Below are 12,286 nucleotides of genomic sequence, written 5' to 3' on the forward strand. Positions count from 1 at the left end.
AGGGATACAGAGTCTTTTACAGACATTAGTGGCAGCAGTAAATTGGGACATTAAGTTAGAGAATATGTTATATTGAGTCTTAGACTGCACTTGCAATACCCCCTGTAGAGAAGCAAGATTAAAGGGGAAGCAAACCTTTAAAATAAGTGAATATAAAGCATTTTTGTCATTTACATCCATTATTTATTTTGTTTTTATTCCAAGATATTAAGGGATACATGTACTGTTAATATGAATGAATTTTGTTACAACATCGCCACCTGCTGGTCATTTTCCCACCATTCATATGTGTAAGAGATTATCATGGAGTGGAAACACGGCAGAGAAACATAAGGGAGCCATTAAAATGCAGCAAGTCTCCTTCCATTCTGCAAATGCTGTTAAATACTGTACCTGTGTATCTTCATTTATTGGTCTTACTGAGCTAATCGTATGGGAATGGTGCTTATTAAAGGGGTTACTGGCCCTTTAACTGGTTCTCTGTGTGTGGCTGAGACATTTACAGGTGATCCTAATGCTCCTGGACTTGAGATTTGCTCCATTACACTGGGTCTCCAACCTCATAGATACACTCCTCTGGGGCATCAGCCTCTGCCTCTGACTTCTCTTCCCATCCCTGAAATACAACAGAAATACATTTGCCCTGACATTATACACTCTCATTATAGGGGGCAGTGCTGGGAGGAGCTTATATAGGAGAGTGGAGAGGTGATTGGCTGGCACAGCTAAGCAGGGGTGGAGAGAAGGCAACTCAGGGGAGGAGCTGATGAGACCATGTGACACAGGTGAGGTAGAGCCCCTCCCCTCGGGCCTCCTATCACTATATGTAACTCCCCCGGTTTTGATATTTCCAATCTCACATTTGAATCGAGGTGAAACTACAAAACATCAACTCTAGAGCAGTATATTTTTTTTTCACTAATATTTTTTAATCAATTTATTAGAACTTGCGCTTTATTTTTGTTGCTGAATGATTTAATCACCTTAATCTCATAAAGGAAATTGTGAATCGGGTAATGAATTCGATTTTTGCCTAAATGTGACAAAAAGAACTAGCAGTTTAGATTGAGGCACCAACTGTCTTTATTTGCTGATGAATTTAGGTAAAAATTTGTAAGAATTGGGAATTGTTCTCTCCTTTTTCTTGACGGTGTAAATGTTAAGAGGCCCTTAGTTTTTGTTGAACTACAAAGTTAAGGGCAGTTTCTGACTGTACAGTTCAACTACTCCTCATGTGGGGGTAGAGAGCAGTAAAGAAAGACTGAAGCTTTTTGGAGCACAAGTCACATGAATGAGGGCACTTGGGAAAGTGAGAAAATAAAACTTTCAATTAAATATGAAAAAATCTGTTTGTTTTTTTGAAACTGATTTCAGTGCTGGAATCTGTGGGAGAAGCCTCATTAACAGATGCATTTGTGATAAACATGTGAGGAGGGGCAGTAAGTGCCATATAAGAATAATAAATGGGAAAGGACTTACCTGTCGATACACATTAGAGACTGCGCCTTCTCTCTCACCCTTTCCCCACACACCTGTATATAGTGAATATTGTACATCAGAAACACTGTATATACTGTATATACCCCAGTCACATCTCTTATATACACCTGTTTATAGTGAATATTATCAGAAACACTGTATATACTGTATATACCCCAGTCATGTCTCTTATATACACCTGTTTATAGTGAATATTATCAGAAACACTGTATATACTGTATATACCCCAGTCACATCTCTTATATACACCTGTTTATAGTGAATATTGTACATCAGAAACACTGTATATACTGTATATACCCCAGTCATGTCTCTTATATACACCTGTTTATAGTGAATATTATCAGAAACACTGTATATACTGTATATACCCCAGTCACGTCTCTTATATACACCTGTTTATAGTGAATATTGTACATCAGAAACACTGTATATACTGTATATACCCCAGTCATGTCTCTTATATACACCTGTTTATAGTGAATATTATCAGAAACACTGTATATACTGTATATACCCCAGTCATGTCTCTTATATACACCTGTTTATAGTGAATATTATCAGAAACACTGTATATACTGTATATACCCCAGTCACGTCTCTTATATACACCTGTTTATAGTGAATATTATCAGAAACACTGTATATACTGTATATACCCCAGTCATGTCTCTTATATACACCTGTTTATAGTGAATATTATCAGAAACACTGTATATACTGTATATACCCCAGTCACGTCTCTTATATACACCTGTTTATAGTGAATATTGGAGATCAGAAGGTCCCAGGCATCTTATATACAGGGAGGAATCATTACCCACAACTGCCGCTTCTGTTTAAATAATCAGACTTATCACTGGGTCGATCCCCTCAGGTAAAAACCTTTCCCATCTCAGCCAGGAAGGAACCCCTGTACCCCACATGCAAGGAATGCCCCAGGGCCCGGCTACTAAATGCCCCATGGGGGGAAACAGATGCCAATAGTAAATGTGCTGGTGGCACTCAGTAGAGTTGCTGATAAGGCCACATTGCAGGGCAGTGCCAGGGAGTGCAGTGAATCAGCAGAAATGTACCTATTGGGGCACAGATGTTCCCTGCTAATAACCTACTTCAGTAGGGAATCCCACCCCTTCCCATTGCGCAGTTCACCCCTTCCCATGCTGATAATAAACCCCCGTTCCTCCAGCAGTTTGAGCCTTACTTTGGGAAGGGCCGAGGGGCTCACAGGACACCTGGGTGACATTCCAGCTGCTCGTGTTCTTGTCCCTTATACACTGAATGATGGAGTCGTTGGGTTTATATCCCGCAGGACACGACAGCTCCACCAACTCATCTGGCCCATAATATTCTTCATCTGGATTAAACGTCAGATCCGGATCCCACTGCTCAAATTTTTTGCATTTCTCTGTAAGTAAAAAAAACAGTAGATGGAGGCAACTCATAGGCAACAAGTTGGGGTCTTTCCCTTGTAGTTTTGTGATGGAGACAGTGACAGAAGGGGTATAAGGTGGGAGGAAGTTTAGGGGGGCTGTGGCTGGAGATCAGTGACCTCTTCTTGGGTTTTGGTGCTTCTGTTAATCATCTGCCTTATCCATCCATTGGTAATTAAATCACATACAAACGTTCCCTCACGCAGGGTTTTCAGGCTGAACTCTTTGGTTGCCTTAAGGTCATCTCTTCTCCAGGTACCGAGACCTTCCTCCACCTCAGCTTTGTATTATTATTTTAGTAAGACAACATGCGCTCAACCTGATGGACCCCTTGAATCCCCTACAACCCTCATAGCTCATTCTTATGAAGGAATAGGAATTTGAAAGAGTAAGAATGAGAAGAAAGAAGAATAAGGAAGATGCCAATGGCCAATCATATCACATGACAAGTAGATGTCACCCAGATGTTCCTCACCTACACAAGTTGTCTCCTCAGACCGTGAGAAAAGCTGGAATTCATGGGATACCTGTCTGCACTCCAGCCTGAATGTCTTCTCCACAAACTGCTTCCGGCACGAGACAGTCACCAGATCCTTCTCTTTAACAAATATAAAGTTTTCTGGTTTTCTGGAAAGTCCACCATTTGCACCCAAGGAGCAGTCTCCCTACAGACACCTGGAAGACAATCCCACCCGGACAGTAATGTGTAAACATTTACTTCTATGTCTGCTGGAAAGTTGCTGATTATTGTTATTAAAGGTGAGTTTTATGCAATCCCTTCTTTATTAAATATAATACAGAGACTCTAGGTGCATGGCCATATGGGTATAAAATCTCACCAGTATATATGTGGGGTCTGGGTGCACTTGCACTTGTCTTCTATAGAGAATCTCCCATCAATCACCTTCATTGTCCCATCTGAAGAGATGAGTATGTGGCAAGATTTCCTCCCTGCCCCTTTACACAGGTACTTCTTATAGCTGCTGTAGCCCCTGTAGTAGCCACACGTCACTGTTAAGGCTTCACCATGACGCACATCCACTTGGCTTGGGCCACTTCGACTCCAAACTCCTGCGTTAAAGAGAATTAAATCCAAATTACAGCTGGATAACCCATAAAACACAAGCCCATTATAGACACTAAAGAAGAAGAAGAGCAGAAAAGACCAAAAAAAGTAAAAGCTTTAGAAAGTCTCTGGGTTCCACCCTGGGGCCACAACATTTAGCTACAGAGGAATGAAGCTTCAGCCCCACTATATGTTCCCCAACATGATGAGGAACCTCTGCCATATCAGCAGCAATGGAGACTTACATCAACAACCATTGTTTATGGTTTTAGGAAACTACAGGTGTCGGTGGTGTTGGGGAGCCAATCAGGGTGAATGCCTATAGGGCTACTGGCCAAATGAGGGAAATGCCAAGGGAAATCCATCCGGCTCAAACTATAGACTGGCACCTCCTGCCAAAAATTGGTCTTGGAAAAGTGTCTCCTGAGCAGTACATTGGCCCTACACATTGGCCCTACACATTGGCCCTACACATTGGCCCTACACATTGGCCCTACACATTGGCCGTATGATCTTCCCCAAATATGGCTCTGAGTATAAGGGGAAGAGTCACATGTTAAAGGGGTGGTTGACCTTAAAATTTAGATTTTTTTTTTATTCAGATTCATTTTGTATTGAACCTTTGTGTTCAGCATCTCCGCAAGGTAGAGTGTGAGCTGATTGCTCAGCCATATTCAGGGTGGGAGGCAGAAGAGGACGAGGACTGGACAGAAGGAAGAGAATTATAGGGGGAGAATGAAGAGAGAAATGTAGCCCCAGAGTGGATGTAAATCAGAGATATAAGATATATTGACTGTTACAATGAGTTAAAAGTGAATTTCTCTCTAAAGGCCCAATGTTATCTACAATTTTCTGCTGAATTATTCTCCAAAGGTAATGATGGAATTCCTGTTTTTAAGTTATTTTGGCAATTAAATTGCATTTACTGGGGCACATTTAATACTTAGAAGTAATAAAACCACACTCTGAGCCCTGGAGATGTGAGCCCTCAGGGAAGGGACAATACACAAGGCACTGGCCCCCCAAATTAGCACATAAAAAGCAGAGATTCTGAACTGTTATTTTTCATCTCTCTACACAAATCAGAAACCAATGAATGAAGGTTTCCTTCTTAATAGTCCCAATACTAATAATATAAGTATTGATAGATGAGGAAATTCATAAGAGACTTGAAAAGACTTGAACTTGAACAGGGAAACAATAGTCTCGGACTGGATTATATTCATCCCTAAACGAGTTTAGCTCTGTGATTGCCAAACCTCTTTACTTCAGAATTCATTGAGATCTGGCATAGTGCCGAGAGACTGGCGAATTGCTAATGTGGTGCCTCTATTCAAAAAAGGATCCCGTTCTCAGCCTCAAAACTATAGGCCAGTTAGTCTGACGTCAGTGGTAGGAAAGCTTCTCGAAGGTTAATAAAGGATAAGATACTGGACTTCATAGCAAATAACAATACTATGAGTTTGTGCCAGCATGGTTTTATGTGTAATAGATCTTGCCAGACTAACTTAATTTCTTTTTATGAGAATGTAAGTAGAGACCTGGATTCTGGGATGGCAGTGGATGTGATTTACTTAGACTTTGCTAAAGCATTTGATACAGTGCCACACAGAAGGTTACTGGTTAAATGAAGGAATGTTGGCCTGGAACATAGTATTTGTACCTGGATAGAGAACTGGCTAAAAGATAGACTACAAAGAGTGGTGGTAAATGGAACATTTTCTAATTGGACCAGTGTTGTTAGTGGAGTAGCGCAGGGCTCTGTACTAGGTCCCTTGCTTTTCAACTTGTTTATTAATGACCTGGAGGTGGCCATTGAAAGTACTGGTTCTATTTGTGCAGATGAGACTAAATTGTGCAGAACTATAGGTTCCATGCAGGATGCTGCCACTTTGCACAGTGATTTGTCTAAACTGGAAAACTGGGCAGCAAACTGGAAAATGAGGTTCAATGTTGATAAATGCAGGTTATGCACTTTGGCAAAAATAATATAAATGCAAGTTCTACACTAAATGGCAGTGTGTTGGGAGTTTCCTTAAATGAGAAGGATCTTGGGGTCTTTGTAGATAACACGTTGTCTAATTCTGGGCAGTGTCATTCTGTGGCTACTAAAGCAAATAAAGTTCTTGTATAAAAAAGGGCATTAACTCAAGGGATGAAACATAATTGTGTCTCTTTATAGGTCCCTGGTGAGGCCTCATCTGGAGTATGGGGGCAGTTTTGGACTCCAGTCCTTAAGAGGGATATAAATGAGCTGGAGAGAGTGCAGAGACTAAGTGCAACTAAACTGGTTAGAGGGAGGGACTGCTACAAACACAAATGATCGTGAGGAAATACAGAGGAGACAGCAGCCCCCCCTCATACTAACAGCAAGTGATACTTACAGACCCCCTAGTTCATCACTTACCCACCACACAGAGAGGAGCCCAGAGAAGAAGCTGCTTCATGACAATGATTCTGGGTTGTGGGTTCAGAGGCAGCAGAGAGGGAGCCCAGAGACTGGTGTCAATGGGGAGACGTGAGCTGAACACTGGGAAACTAATGAGCAACTTGCTCTAAATAGAAATATAGAAAATAGAAAGTGATAATAAAAGGGATTTGGGCTCTGGGCCTTTCTGTGGTGCAAATGTTCTGCTGTCTCTGACCACGAGGAAAGAGGGGAAATAACATCACAAGCCAAACCCCAACTTCATGTTAAAGCTCAAAACTCCAATCGAGACGTTGCAATTCTGGGGGGATTAGGATCCAGCCTTTTGAGGGTTTTTCTGAATTTTAGATTTAAAGGTGGAACAGGGGCCACACAGGGGAATTAGTTACTGGGCTTGTTATGGACACTGACCCCATTAACCAGGGAGTGTTACCAGCAATTTTGTCTTGTTGACTTTTTCGTCGCTGCAAATTTTTTTTTTGCAGTGGGTTTTTTTTGCCCGAGTTTTGCGACAGAAATTTGCAGATGCCGAAGTGCAGAATTTGGCAGAGAATCCGGTGAATAAATTGGCTGCTCACAAGTCGCTGTTAGTGAAAAGAACTGCAGCAAATGTTGCTCCTATTACAAGGCCCCTGGGGGATTCACTAAAATGCACATTTTGTTTTTGTCACTTGATAAATGTCCCAGAGGCTTGCACTCTATACAGAGGGGATTATGAGTGTGAGACAACAGGACTGAGGAAGTAGAATAATATTGTGGATTGGCAGAGACATTGGCACAACTGCTCTTTTATTAATAGTGATGAGAGGAATTTTCTCCAAGTTTCTCCATGAAAATGTCGCCCATAGACTGTAATGGGTAAAAAATCTCTTACACAATTTGTCGCCCGTCAAACTAAATATTGTCGCCCACTGACTTCAATGTGTTTCAGTGAATTTCCAGAGAAGCAGAACGGGTCTAATTCACCCATCAGAGCCAAGGTAGGAGCAACACCCATACACTATATAAGTACAGCTATGGGATCTCTTATCTGGAAACCCATTATCCAGGAAGTTCCCAACTACACAATGGCCGCCTCCCATAGGCTCTAGCCTATTGGGTTTATTTTATGTTTATATGATTTTCTAGTCGACTTAAGGTATGAAGATCCAAATTATGGAAAGATCTGTTATCTGGAAAACCCCAGGTCCCAAATATTCTGGATAACAGGTCCCATACCTGTAGAATCGTTCAAAGATATTGTTTTAAAAAGTAGGTGGAGCCACCAACAACCAATCAGATTGTCCCATTGATTTTAATGGGGACATTTAAACTGTTGTCATTCTCACACGTTTAACGCCAGTGTCCCCAAACTTGTCACAGTTGGTCACTGAGGGACTAAGGGTAAAGGTTGGGGAAAGTGGGTGGAGCCACAAACAGCCAATCAGGTTACACCTGGTAAATGTCATTGGTTTATATTAAACTGCTCCTTTCTCACGGCATTAATTGCAGGGTCCCCACACTGTGCAGAGTTAGTTACTGGGGGGCTGCAGTTCATTGTTATACAAAGTGGGTGGAGCTACCAACAGCCAATCAGGTTTCACCCTTTGAATATCAATGGTTTAAATGTAAAACTCTGCCATTGTCACACTATTTACACCATAGTTCCCATACTCAGTGCTGTACCATCTGTCAGTGTAGAAAAGTGCCCACAGGGAGGATAAGCCTTATAATATAGAGACATTAAGTGCCATGTAGTAAGAGACACAGTAAGAAGGAGGTCCCTGCCCCAAGAGCTTACAATTGGGTGGATAACATACAGAGAGATATTGGAGGACAAAAGTACACTGGGTCTGGCCATTGGCCGGGGACTGGACTACATTATATAACATTCTGATCTTTATGAAGAGATTGAGAGAGTGTTCCCTGCGAGGGAATTCGGGGCTGGAATCCCAGAGGAGAGAGAGACGACATCACGTAATAACAGAAACACATAAAAACTCATGAATTCATTTGCAATATAACATTTTATTTGTACATTACACAGTTACACAGTTACAATATTAATGACAATCCTCTCCCATTCCCTTCCATGGGAAACAAAGCAACACCGGGGGTGGTACAGGGGCAATTCATAGAAGAACAGGCAGAGCCAGACAGACATGGACCTAATGAGGGGCGGGGCTATTCAAAGAATGGAAAAGAAGGTGGAGCCATACAGGCATGTACCTCCTTAGGGGTGGGGCTATTCAAAGAATGAAAGGAAGAAGGAGGCGGAGCCTTACAGGCATTTACCTCCTTAGGGGTGGGGCTATTCAAAGAATGAAAGGAAGAAGAGGCGGGGCCATACAGGCATTTACCTCCTTAGGGGTGGAGGCTATTTAAAGAATAAAAGGAAGAAGGAGGTGGAGCCATACAGGCATGTACCTCTGGGGTGGGGGGCCATTGGAAGAACAGGTGGGAGCAGAAGTCAGTGCTATTTGGGGCACAGGGGCAATTCCAAGAAAGAGATAGAGGAAGAGGCGGAGCCGTACAGGCATGTACCTCCTGAGGGGTGGGGCTATTCAAAAGAATGAAAAGAAGGCGGGGCCATACAGGCATGTACCTCCTTAGGGGCGGGGCTATTCAAAGAATAAAAGGAAGGAGGAGGAGCCATACAGACATTTACCTCTTTGGAGGCAGGGAGTGATTTGAAGAAGAACAGGTGGAGCAGCCAGTGCAGGGCAGGAGGGGCATTAGAAGTCAGTGCTATTTGGGGCACAGGGGCAATTCCAAGAAAGAGATAGAGGAAGAGGCGGAGCCATACAGGCATGTACCTCCATAAGGGTGGGGCTATTCAAAGAATGAAAAAGAAGGCGGGCCATACAGGCATGTACCTCCTTAGGGAGTGATTTGAAGAAGAACAGGTGGGAGCAGCCAGTGCCAGGGGCGGAGCCATACAGGCATGTACCTCCTTAGGGGCGGAGGCTATTCAAAGAATTAAAAGAAGAAAGAGGCGGAGCCATACTGGCATTTACCTCCTTAGGGGCGGAGGCTATTTAAAGAAGAAAAAGAAGAAGGAGGCGGAGCCATACTGGCATTTACCTCCTGAGGGGCAGGGAGTGATTTGAAGAAGAACAGGTGGGAGCAGCCAGTGCCAGGGGCGGAGCCATACAGGCATGTACCTTCTTAGGGGCGGAGGCTATTAAAAGAAGAAAAAGAAGAAGGAGGCGGAGCCATACAGGCATTTACCTCCTGAGGGGCAGGGAGTGATTTGAAGAAGAACAGGTGGGAGCAGCCAGTGCCAGTGCTATTTGGGGCACAGGGGCAATTCCAAGAAAGAGATAGAGGAAGAGGCGGAGCCGTACAGGCATGTACCTCCTGAGGGGTGGGGCTATTCAAAGAATGAAAAGAAGGCGGGGCCATACAGGCATGTACCTCCTTAGGGGCGGGGCTATTCAAAGAATAAAAGGAAGGAGGAGGAGCCATACAGACATTTACCTCTTTGGAGGCAGGGAGTGATTTGAAGAAGAACAGGTGGAGCAGCCTGTGCAGGGCAGGAGGGGCATTAGAAGTCAGTGCTATTTGGGGCACAGGGGCAATTCCAAGAAAGAGATAGAGGAAGAGGCGGAGCCATACAGGCATGTACCTCCATAAGGGTGGGGCTATTCAAAGAATGAAAGAAGGCGGGCCATACAGGCATGTACCTCCTTAGGGAGTGATTTGAAGAAGAACAGGTGGGAGCAGCCAGTGCCAGGGGCGGAGCCATACAGGGCATGTACCTCCTTAGGGGCGGAGGCTATTCAAAGAATTAAAAGAAGAAAGAGGCGGAGCCATACTGGCATTTACCTCCTTAGGGGCGGAGGCTATTTAAAGAAGAAAAAGAAGAAGGAGGCGGAGCCATACTGGCATTTACCTCCTGAGGGGCAGGGAGTGATTTGAAGAAGAACAGGTGGGAGCAGCCAGTGCCAGGGGGCGGAGCCATACAGGCATGTACCTTCTTAGGGGCGGAGGCTATTAAAAGAAGAAAAAGAAGAAGGAGGCGGAGCCATACAGGCATTTACCTCCTGAGGGGCAGGGAGTGATTTGAAGAAGAACAGGTGGGAGCAGCCAGTGCCAGGGGCGGAACCATACAGGCATGTACCTCCTTAGGGGCGGAGGCTATTCAAAGAATTAAAAGAAGAAGGAAGAGGAGCCATACAGGCAATTTACCTCCTTAGGGGCGGAGGCCATTCAAAGAATAAAAAGAAGAAGGAGGCGGGGCCATACAGGCATTTACCTCTGAGGGGCAGGGAGTGATTTGAAGAAGAACAGGTGGGAGCAGCCAGTGCCAGGGGTGGAGCCATACAGGCATGTACCTTCTTAGGGGCGGAGGCTATTCAAAGAATTAAAAGAAGAAGGAGGAGCAGCCATACAGGCCATTTACCTCCTTAGGGGCGGAGGCCATTCAAAGAATAAAAAGAAGAAGGAGGTGGGGCCATACAGGCATTTACCTCCTGAGGGGGTGGAGGCTATTCCAAGAATAAAAGGAAGAAGGAGTCGGAGCCATACAGGCATTTACCTCCTGAGGGGCAGGGAGTGATTTGAAGAAGAACAGGTGGGGAGCAGCCAGTGCCAGGGGCGGAGCCATACAGGCATGTACCTCCTTAGGGGCGGAGGCTATTCAAAGAATTAAAAAAAAGGAGGAGGCGGAAGCATTACCAGGCATTCTACTCCTAGGGCGGAGGCTTTTTAAAGAGAAAAAGAAAAGGAGGTGGAGCCAATACAGGCATTTACCTCCTTAGGGGGGAGGTATTTTAAGAAAGAAAAGAAGAAGAGGGGAGCCATACAGGCATTTACCTCCTGAGGGGCAGGGAGTGATTTGAAGAAGACAAGTGGGAGCAGCGCAGTGCCAGGCGGCGGAGCATACAGGCAAGTACCTCTTAGGGGGGAGGCTATTCAAAGAATTTAAAAGAGAAGGAAGCGAGCCATGCAGGCCATTACTCCTTAGGGGCGGAGGCCATTCAAAAGAAAATTAAAAAAAGAGAAGGAGGCGGGTGGCATACAGCGCATTACCTCCTGAGTGGGCAGGGAGTGTTGAAGAAGAACAGGTGGGAGCAGCCAGTGCCAGCGGGTGGACGCCATACAGGCATCGTAAGCTTCTAAGGGGGCGGAGGCTATTCAAAGATTAAAAGAAGAAGGAGGAGGAGCCATACGGCATTTACCCCTTAGTGGGGAGGCCATTCAAAGAGAATAAAAAGAAGAAGGAGGTGGGCACTACAGGCATTTACCTCCTGAGGGGTGGACGGCTATTCCAAGATAAAAGGCAGAAGGAGTCGGAGCCATACAGGCAATTTACTACTGAGGGGCAGGGGTGATTTGAAGAAGAACATGAGGTGGGAGCAGCCAGTGCCAGGGGCGGAGCCATCAGGCATGTACCTCTTAGGGGCGGAGGCTATTCAAAGATTAAAGAAGGAGGAGGCAGAGCCATACAGGCATTTACCATCTTAGGCGGCGGAGGGCTATTTAAAGAAGAAAAGAAGAAGGAGAGTGAGCCAATACAGGTATTTACTTCCTTAGGGGCGGAGGCTATTTAAAGAAGAAAAAGAAGAAGGAGGCGGAGCCATTACAGGCATTTTACTCGCTGCAGGGGCAGGGGTGATTTGAAGAAGAACAGGTGGGAGCAGACAGTGCAGGGGCGGACATACAGGGATGTACCCTCCTTAGGCGCGGAGGTATTTCAAAGAATTCAAAACGAAGAAGGAAGTGGAGCCATAACAGGCATTTACCTCCTTAGGGGTAGGAGGCCATTCAAAGAAAAAAAGAAGACAGGAGGTGGAGCATAACAGGCATTTAACTCTTAGCGGGCGGAGGCTATTTTAAAGAAGAAAAAGGAAGAAGGAGGGGCGAGCCAATACGCAT

Source organism: Xenopus laevis, chromosome 1S (genome assembly GCF_017654675.1).
Source record: "Xenopus laevis strain J_2021 chromosome 1S, Xenopus_laevis_v10.1, whole genome shotgun sequence".
Taxonomy (NCBI): Eukaryota; Metazoa; Chordata; class Amphibia; order Anura; family Pipidae; genus Xenopus; species Xenopus laevis.